Source organism: Dermacentor albipictus, chromosome 1 (assembly GCF_038994185.2).
Source record: "Dermacentor albipictus isolate Rhodes 1998 colony chromosome 1, USDA_Dalb.pri_finalv2, whole genome shotgun sequence".
In the NCBI taxonomy this organism is placed as follows: domain Eukaryota; kingdom Metazoa; phylum Arthropoda; class Arachnida; order Ixodida; family Ixodidae; genus Dermacentor; species Dermacentor albipictus.
The window spans coordinates 361,643,930-361,654,990 of NC_091821.1; positions in this window are offsets into that span (position 1 = coordinate 361,643,930).

Here is an 11,061-nt window from a genome sequence, read left to right on the forward strand (position 1 = left end):
GGCACCACAGTCGATGGTTCTGGACTAATTTAGACCATATGAGGTTTTTAACCTGCGCCTGGGTTGTATACAAAAGCACGTCTCCAATCGGACGTCATCTAAATGCGGCGGGGAATCAACCCCGTGACCTCTTGCTCAGCAGCAGAACGCCATGGCCAGTAAGCCGCCACCAGAAGACGTGTATAGCACATATGTCAAACCTATATTTGAATTCAAGTCATTAAGCGTTCCACACTGCTGCTACTGACAAAAGCTTTAGTCACGAAGCCTATCCCGGAGCGGCCATCGCAACGGTCACTGTGTCATTATAGCAGGGATCGTTATCATGCTTGTGCCGTGGAGCGAACGCCATCCAATGAGGATACACTCTAACATATTAGATCTCTGAATGTGGGCCTTGATGCTGACCTTCAAGATTGTTGTGCGCATGGCGGCGTTAATTTCAGGTCCTTTACACGCAGTTATTATTTCCGTGGTTCTCATTTTGGCTAGCCGTAGGATGTGTTGGGGTCAACTGTGAACACAGTTTACCGAACCGCTTGGTGACACAGACATTCATTATTGATAACGATGTGCCTTCAGGAGGTAATTATTGCTAGACGTCGCTTCAACTGCAACTTTTTTTAAGTTCGTTTGCCAGTGGACTCTAATCCACAACCTCATTTTTTCGACTATTCAAGCATGTGTTCAATAAAATTAATTTAAAATAAAAAAGAAAACTGCAAGCCTCCTTGCGATAACCACTACATAGTGGCAAGTCACCGCTGTTCTAGAATTATTATACCAACGCTTTCAAAAGTGTGCTGCACGTTCCCAGCGACGCCTTCCCGGTCCCGACCTATTTCTTACAGCAGTTTCTATGAAGCAATGTTTAACTGCTGCTATGAGGTCCAGTCCTGCGAAGTGTACAGGTGGCACCTACACTTTGGAAGCTCCTTGGTTGTACTTTCATTAAGTCAGAGAATTTCTAGCCCAATTGTGTGGCGAAATGCTATTACACGATACATATGCAAACTTCAGAATGCTAGAAAGCGCAACGTTGTAGTGGTGCCGCTTCAATAGTGCCAGAAAGCACGCGTAAACCCAACCATATGCGCAGGAAGTTTCTAGCTCACTTCTTTTCCTTGCATTTTCCCTCGTCGTCACAGCACGCCACTTGCGAACCTAGTTTCGTTGAATTTCATGCCACTAGACTCGCGTTCACATGGCACGCCAGCTGAGTCAATCATTCCGAACATAAGAAATTTATGCGACCAACGACCGAACTGCTGTTGGCCATCACGTCCCTCTCGATCGAGTGTGAATCCCCGTGGAGATTCACTTTAAAAAAAAAATCTAGCAGCTGTAGTCAGATGATCTGAATTAATTTTCGCAAATCGAAATTCCTTCGCTGTGGTCAAATAGCTACGTTTCATACCGAAACACATCTAGAATAAAAGTGCCGACTTCCCTCATTGCGGCTACTAAACTGCGTCTAATTACCGAGCTTACTCTCACCAGCCCTAATGCCCCAAGCACGTGCGGCACACGCGCAGTCAGCCTAGCCGGATCTAGCACAGAACGCCCGTATGTGGCATTCCAAATTCATTTCAGCACGCAGCTTCCGTCGGCTCCCTCCCAAAGTTTGCAGAACGCAGCTCTTCCGCATGCGCTTTGCTCAATGGCATTTCGAAAGAAATTTCACCCTGGCTCCCTTCCTGAAAACGCGGGCGCACACTGAATGCAGAACAATCCCAATATATTCATATTTCCACGTTATTCTCCAGCCTGGTTGCATAAGCTGCCACCAGACGGCGAGGATTCCCGTGTACGGAACGAGGCCGTCAGTTTAAACCCCGTGAGTCCCATCTGGAGCACTGATTCGGCCGAAATATTTAGCAAATCGTAACTGCCACGATTAAACAGAGCTAGAAAAAGGTTGCATAGAAAGGGCATTTTTCTCTTGATTCTTCATTCATTCAGCCTGCCTCTTGAAGAAGTCAAGTGAAACTGACGGTGGTCCGGAGCAGACATTTCCCCAAAATCTCATATATATAAGCAGGGTGCGGGAAATCCGAGGTGGCGTCACCATATTTCGTTTTTCTGTTTTTTCCTGGCTTACCGTGCCGCGTGTAGCAGTACTCAGCCCGCTGAAGTGAAATAAAGCCGCACAGAGTACGCCCGGGGTTAAATTTACCGGAAGCGAAATATGTGTCTCTTTTTTTTTCTTGCTACCACTTGACAGAATTGACAGAACAAGTCGCTTGCACTAGTGTGAACACCGAGGCGGAAACGGTTGTCGTTTTATTTGCTCTGGGCGTCATTCAAGGTTTATGCTATTATGCTAGCAGTCTAATGGCATCTTCGGCTGGCCGTTTCGGAGCGCTATAGACGGCTTTCGCGAGCGGCGTTGTCTTCGGCTCGTTGAAAGGTTGAAAGGCTGGTTGGCTGGTCGCGATGCGCGTGCGATGCTCTACCAATTGAACTACCACGGCGCCATTTTCCCATCCACTTTCTTGGTATTCTTGCTTTCTACAAGAACCATTTTCAACTAATTTATCATTTCTTTTATTCATTTAGTCAGTACAAGTAATTTCCCCTATGATGTCCTTGGTGTCAATGTTTGTTGGCTTCTTATGATATTATTATTAAAAATAGAGCCCCTTGGTTAACCCCCTTTCTTCTCGTTTATTACATAGCGAAGGCCTCAAATCCGGCAACATTGATGCCTTCAGGAGCATGCGTAGGCTTATTGGCCATTTGCCTTCACCCAAAAAGATCACGTCCTCGTGGCGCCTTGGCCAGAAAGGACATTCCACATCCGCCGCCAAGGTTTGTGAATAGGGTTCTAGGTAGTATAAGGGTTCTAGTATAGAATTTAACTCTATGCATACATTGTCTAACTTCATTTCACTTTTGTGTGCTGAGTACTACTACACACGATCACCTTGTTTAAGAAACTACCACATTGAACAGATTTTCGGTGCTGTACGATGTCGAATATATTCGACGATAGTTGTGCTTTTTTCCTCATGTAAAGCTTGCAGCCATTATTGAACGTCTGTATGGGCTTCGAGCTGATTATTCCATTCTTTTTTTTAATGAAAGACGCAACGCAACTGATTTTACAATTACTCTATGTTTAATCGCTATATGATTTTTAACACTCACTAGAAAAGTAACAGAAAATCAGGCTACCACCCATAATTCTCTTCAATGACGCCTGAAGCACCTCGGAATATGAAATTTTCTAAATTTGACGTAGTAATGTGGACGATATCGTTATCGCATGACTGCTCAACATTCATTCAACTATCGCAGATGCACGTAACGAAAGATCGCGCAAGAGAATAGCTTGTCTGCTTTAACATTTATTGTTTGCTCTTATATAAGTAGAAATGTAACCGACATAGAGCTGGCGTGTTCGATTGTCAGAATGCATTCGCCCTTTTAAGAGCAAGGTTCCCTAAAATTTCACTGCTGGAGGTGTTATATCTTATTATGTTTCTTTTTTATTTTATTTTCTATTATTTTAAATAATTCAGACATTAAAATACTTACTTTCTTTAGCGGACTAGGCAGCGATTGTTATCCGTCGGTGCACTAAATCGCGGAATTCTGTTGGGAAGCATAATTTTCGCGACCCCACCTGTGCGACGCTATTGTGGAAGGAACCTGCTGCCGGTTGTCACGGTATCCTAAAAGCAGCATGATCAACGTAGAAGAAATATTCGTATTATGTCGTCTAACTGAGAGTGATGTTTCCCTTTAAATTCTTCAGAGGACACATGCGAGACATGCCTTCCTAAACATTCACATAAGGAAGAGCCCATTCTATACACATATGCCACTCTTTATAATAAAATTATATTCGTATATTAAAAGGAGACTTTACGGAGCTTACGTGCATCCTTGGAAAGCACCAACATTTAATTCAGAACTTATTCAGTATCGTAAGAGGAACCAGTTTCGGCGTATAAGACTTGCAGAAAGCACACGTTTTTATGAGGCGTGAATTCAGATTCTGCGCCTGCTAGCGTCGCACAATTTCTATTGCATAAATTTGCGCTTGTTTCTGATTGAAACGCACCCCTAACGAACTTCCGCTTGAAATTCGTCATCAGAAATGTCGTACCTTTGCCCTCCTACAAATTTGATTTGACTCCACGTCGGCTACAGCACGCGTGAGCTCGCCATGGTCAGAAACGTTCCCGAATCTCTGCTCAAAAGCAGACCTGACGCTTCGTTAAGCTTTCTTTCCGGGCACGTGTCTGGGTCTCGCTCGGTTCCCAGCTGAATGCCGAGCACCGGGGATCCAATTTCGCGTAGGTGGCTCGTCCTTCATACAAAAAAAAATGAAAGGCTCGCTTCTGGGATCTTAAACACAGACTGGCTTTCATCTTTCCTGTTGTGACAAGGAAGCTTCGAGGGACGTCGCCAAATGTTCGCCACTGCACAATAGTTGACGTGCGTACGTTAGGCAGTCGAAATTCACGAGAAGGGTCTCGCTTGTCCTCGAAGCGGAGCACTCGACTCAAGTTCCTTTAGCACAAGATAATTTCATTGATCATAATGCATGCAGACACGAACATGATATTTCGAACTGACATATTTCATACGAATATGGCTGTCTCAGTTTTCTTCTTTTTTTTTGTAATGCCGAGAAGAGCCGACACAGCAGCGTGTAGCTGGCGCACAGATGGACGCACTGCTCATGCATTATTTGCTGATTACGGAGGTCGCTTGTTGCTTTTCATTGACGTGATTTTTGGCCGGGCATGTGGACGGCTAGACTGATTGCGCCAACACAAGCTACGCTCGACCGTCATGAAGCAGCGAATACAAAGGAGACTTCGGGGGCATCTTTAGGGAAAGTGGCGTAGCTGAATTCGGACAATGCCAAGTGCCAGCCTACAACATTCATCTCTTTCTGCTTGACAGAAAGAGATGAAGTGACAGGCCTGCGCGGCACACGCAGTAGGGTTACAGCTTAAGCTGGAGGAGTGGCTCCATAGGAGCTCCAGTTCCGACAGCACGCATGAAATAATCTTCGTGATCAAGTCTGTTTGCGTCGTTTTCAGGAGAACGAAGTAAACTGTCTGCCCGCCGTCGACGGCGAGCTCCGGCTTGTGCTGCTCTCTGCACAGCAGTAGATATGTTGAGCCCGATATTGGCTGGTTGCAGCCGCGTAGGGCTCAACGATTCGCTTCTTGAGCAGCGGTTAGTACCTTCCGAGGAGGCGCCGTAACGTGTAGCGAAGAGTAAACGCAAGTGCCGAGACTACACGGCGAAATGTCACATCGCTTGACACGTGGCGGGATACGATGCGACTGCTACGTGTCGTGACACGTGGGCGAATAAAATGCAATCCCGTTGCAAGGTTCCCACCTATCGACGCTACGCGGCGCGCACCTCACATCGCGTGACAACTGGCACGATGCTGCTTATTATTATTCAGTGTTATCGTTAAGGATATTGTTACGTAGGAAGACACCGACGAAAAGCTATTTACAAGTATATTTACAAGGCAATACGCCGCAGTTGACCAAGAGGCAACAGCCCGCGCTAGCTTTCAATCGTCGTCTTCGTCTTCTTCCTGTTCGGCTCTTCGTCATTGGGAATACTACCCCGTAGCACTACCCCCGGCGGCAAAAGCGCCGTCCCGGAGCAACTAAAGGCTGGGCTCTGAAGCAGTGTAGTAGCTCTTGAGCCTACTGACGTGCACGACATCACTAGACGCCAGAGTAGATGACGAGGTTGAGCTCACAGGAGCAATTTCATAAGTCACAGGCGTCACCTGGCGCAGCACGCGGTAGGGCCCTGTGTATCGCGAAAGGAGCTTTTCGGAAAGTCCAACGTGACGACAGGGCGACCACAGGAGCACGAGTGCACCAGGCGAAAACTGTACGTCACGGTGGCGGGCGTTGTACTGACGCTGCTGCGTGGTTTGCGAGTCCGTCAGTCGAGCACGGGCAAACTGGCGTGCATGATCGGCGAGGGCGATGGCGTCGCGCGCATACTCGGTTGTTGAGGTCGCAGCAGGAGGAAGTACCGTGTCAAGGGGCAAGGTCGGTTCGCGATCGTAGAGTAGATAAAATGGAGAAAATCCGGCGGTGTCGTGCCGGGAAGAATTATAAGCAAATGTGACGTAAGGAAGGGCAACGTCCCAGTCGTGGTGGTCCTTCGAAACGTACTTGGACAGCATGTCGGTAAGAGTACAGTTTAACCGCTCTGTCAGGCCATTGGTATGAGGATGGTATGAGGTAGTCAGCTTGTGTTGAATAGAGCAGGAATGCACAATGTCGGCGATAACTTTCGAGAGGAAGTTACGACCACGGTCAGTAAGCAGCTGTCGTGGGGCGCCATGCACTAAGATAATGTCACGCAAGAGAAAGTCCGCAGCGCAACTGATAGGGAGAGCCCGCATGATAGCGTATCGGGTGGCGTAATCAGTTGCGACGGCTACCCATTTGTTCCCAGAGGATGACGTGGAAAAGGGACCGAGGCTAATCAAACACGAAAGAACGGTTCCACAGAGATGGTGATCGGCTGGAGATGACCGGAAGGTAGCACCTGAGGTGTTTTCCGACGCTGGCAGGGATCACAGGCAGCAACATAGCGTCGGACGGAGCGAGCGAGACCAGGCCAATAGAAGCAGCGGCGGACGCGGTCGTACGTGCGGGTTACCCCAAGATGTCCTGCAGTGGGTGCGTCGTGCATCTCAAAGAACACAGTCTGTCGTAGATGTTTTGGCACGACAAGAAGATCAGGGCCATCAGGAAGGAAGTTCGTTCGGTACAGAATGCCGCCCTGGAGGACACATCGGCTAATGGATGCGTCGGTAGGTGTAGAGCGTAGACGCTCGAGTACTCGCAGTGATAGGTCTCGGTACTGCTCATCGGCAATGTTAGAGAAGGCAGACACAGAGAAAATGCCGTCGGCGGAACTACTGTCGGCGCCGTGAGGCTCGTCTACCGGGTAGGGAGACGGGCAGTCAGCATCCTTGTGTGGTCGGCCAGATTTGTAGGTGACAGAGAACGAATATTCTTGGAGGCGTAAGGCCCAGCGACCAAGTCTTCCTGTAGGGTCTTTCAATGAGTATAACCAGCAAAGCGCGTGATGGTCTGTGACAACGGAAAAGGGTCGGCCATATAAGTATGGGCGGAACTTCGCAACTGCCCAAACTAGGGCCAGACACTCACGCTCAGTGATGGAATAGTTGCGCTCCGCGGGCGAGAGGAGCCTGCTGGCGTAAGCGATAACACGGTCGTGGCCGCGCTGGCGTTGTGCCAGTACTGCGCGAATTCCGTGACCGCTGGCATCAGTACGCACTTCGGTAGGCGCAGAAGGATCGAAATGGGCCAGAACGGGAGGCGTTGTGAGAAGATCGATGAGAAACGAGAATGCAGAGGCCTCGTTATCGCCCCACTGGAAAGGGGCGTCTTTTTTCAAAAGCTCGGTCAGTGGTCGTGCTATGGCCGCGAAATTTTTGACGAAACGGCGGAAGTACGAGCAAAGGCCGATGAAGCTGCGCACATCCTTGACACACTTCGGAACAGGGAACTGCGTAACAGCATGGATCTTGCCTGGGTCCGGTTGCACTCCGTTCGCGTCAACGAGATGTCCAAGGACGGTAATCTGGCGACAGCCGAATTGGCACTTCGATGCGTTGAGTTGCAGACCGGCTCGCCGAAAAACGTCCAGGACTGCTGAGAGGCGCTCGAGGTGCGTAGCGAATGTTGGGGAGAATACTATAACGTCGTCCAAGTAACACAGGCACGTGGACCATGTGAAACCGTGAAGAAGGGAGTCCATGATGCGTTCAAAAGTGGCAGGAGCGTTACATAGGCCGAACGGCATCACCTTGAATTGATAAAGACCGTCGGGTGTTACAAAGGCAGTCTTCTCGCGGTCGAGATCGTCAACGGCAATCTGCCAATAGCCGGAGCGAAGGTCAATAGAGGAGAAATAGCGAGCACCGTGGAGGCAGTCAAGGGCGTCATCAATCCGAGGTAGGGGATACACGTCCTTTTTGGTAACCCTGTTAAGATGCCGATAATCCACGCAAAAGCGCCATGAGCCATCCTTCTTTTTTACCAGCACAACCGGTGACGCCCATGGACTACATGATGGTTCAATAATGTTCTTGGCAAGCATTTTGCGAACTTCGGTGTGAATCACTTGACGCTCAGCCGGTGATACTCGATACGGGCGGCGATGAATAGGATGGGCATCTCCGGTATTAATGCGATGTTTAACAGCTGTTGTTTGGGCCAAAGGACGATCGTTAAAGTCAAAAATATCTTGGTAGGAAATCAGAACGCGGTAGAGCGCACGAGCGTGCTCGGACGGCATGTCGGGTGCAATCATTTTCTGTAAGTTGGCGATGGTACAATTGGTCGACTGCGATGGTAGAGGAGGATCGGTTGAATTGTCATCTACTGAAATCGATGCTACAGAGTGATCCTCGAATGAGCAAAGTTGGGCCAGAGACATCCCGCGTGGCAGCACTTGTGTCGTCAAGGCAAAATTGACCACTGGCAGGCAGACGCAATTCGCCGTAATAGATAAAATAGTATGAGGTAGTGTGATCCCGTGTGTAAGGAGGACGTCTTGCATAGGAGCCGCGATGTAGTGACCGTCGGGCACTGGTGGGGATGACACGAAGTTAACGTAAGTCAGTGCCGAAGGTGGCAAGCGAACGAAGCCGACGGAACTGAGGCGAGGAAGGTGTTCTTCAGCGGGATCCAGAACAGGCAGGTGGAGGCGGAGAGTACTGGCGGAGCAATAGATGAGAGCAGAATGTGCGGAGAGGAAGTCGAGGCCGAGGATGATGTCGTGGGGACAGTGAGCGATGACTGTGAATAGCACGATAGTGGAGCGATCGGCGAAGGAGACGCGGGCGGCACACATACCAATTACGGGGGCTGTTCCGCCATCGGCGACACGGAGAACAGGCGTCGTGGCGGGCGTGATTATTTTCCTCAGCCGGTTACGAAGATTACTGACAAATGCGCCCCAGTGTCTATGAGAGCTGATACAGGAACACCGTCGACTTGCACGTCAAGAAGGTTCAGATGAGAGGGCAACGTCAGGAGAGGATTTGGCGGCGTAGGGAGCAATGCAGCGTCACCTCGAGGCGCTGCATCGTCTAGTTTTCCGGCTGGGAGCGGCGTCCGAAGGGAGTCGGCGAATAGGAACGACGGGGCTGGGGAGAGCGGGATTGTCGTCGTTGGGGCGAAGGCGAACGAGAATAAGGGTGGTTCGGCGCAGGGGAATCGGTGGCGGCATTATCTGAGCGGGCAGCATAGGGACGAGAAAGGCCACCTGGGGGGCGAGAGTAGGCAGTATATGTAGACTGGTTCAGGGAACTCCAGCGACTGCGGCAGTGCCGAGAAATGTGCCCAATTCGATGGCAGTGAAAACAAATTGGCTTGTCGTCTGCAGTGCGCCATTCAGAGGGGTTGCGGAAACGTGATTGGTAAGAAGGTGCGGGACGGGGTGGAATCGAAGATGCCGGGTGGGGATCAGGGCGATGGGCCGAGCAGATGGTGTGAATACCCATGTTGGTGAACTCCTGGCGGACAACTGCCTGGATCAGGGAAACAGTGACTGCAGGTGCATTGGAGGGGCTGGAGTCGAACGCAGCCGGATAGGCGGCCTCGATCTCACGCCGGACAATCCTGGTAACATCGCCAGTGTTGTTGGGACGAGGAGCGTCGGCACAGGAAGATGTCGCTGGGGTTTTGGGCAGACGGGCAAACTGTTGGTCGATACGTCGGCTTTTAGCGAATTCCAGGTGGCGATACTCTTTTATAACTGCATCCACCGTCGCGACGTTGTTAAATACGAGCAAGTTGAAGGCGTCATCGGCAATGCCTTTGAGGATGTGGGAGACCTTCTCGGACTCAGTCATGTGTGCGTCAACTTTGCGGCATAGAGCCAAGACGTCCTGAATGTACGTGACGTAGGGCTCCGTTGACGTCTGCACACGACCGGAAAGCGCCTTCTGCGCGGCAAGTTGGTGACCGTAGGGGTTGCCGAACAAGTCTCGAAGCTTTTGCTTAAGCGAATCCCAACTGGTCAGCTCATCTTCGTGCGTCCGATACCAAACTCGAGGTGTGCCACCGAGGTAAAAGACGACGTTGGCGAGCATGATAGTTGGGTCCCACCGGTTATTGCGGCTGACGTGTTCGTAAAGGCTGATCCAGTCCTCGACGTCTTCCCCATCTTTTGCCGAGAATACGCCAGGATCACGGGGAGCGGAGAGGGTGATGTAGGTCGTCGAAGTGGCAGCAGGTGTCGGAGCCGGTGGAGTCGGGTTGGCGTCGCCGGGAGCCATGAAGGTAGGCTCGACGTACCGTCCACTGCGAAGCTCCGTGACGAGGTACAGGGAACGTCCACCTCCACCAAATATGTTACGTAGGAAGACACCGACGAAAAGCTATTTACAGGTATATTTACAAGGCAATACGCCGTAGTTGACCAAGAGGCAACAGCCCGCGCTAGCTTTCAATCGTCGTCTTCGTCTTCTTCCTGCTCGGCTCTTCGTCATTGGGAATACTACCTCGTAGCAATATTATTGACTTCCTCGGGTTCCTTAACGTGCACCCAATGCGCGGTATGCAGGTGTTTTTACATTTCGCCCCTATTCAAGTGCAGCCGCCGTGGCACGGACTTCATCCTGTGCCCTCGGGTGTAGCAGCTCAACATCAAAGTGTAATGAATGATTGATTGAGGTGCCGAGTTATGCACAACGTGACTCGCTCTGTCGGGAATAGCACGATGTGCTGTAGGTATTGCAGCCACTTATTGCCATTACATAATTGGTGAACGCATTTAGTCGGAATCAATGTTATTGACCGACATTATCGTAATCAGAAATAATCCAAATTAGGGTTAAGTACTGATATATTAATTATTCTAAATCAACTTTATTATTATCTATTGAGCCTAAGTAACGTAATTGTGAATCATCTAAATAAGGCCTAAGTCATCTTGTTTTGCCTGAATATATCCTGAATAGCCCTAATTATTTTAATGTTATTCAACCATTATTAGACCTAATTATTCTTAAGTATA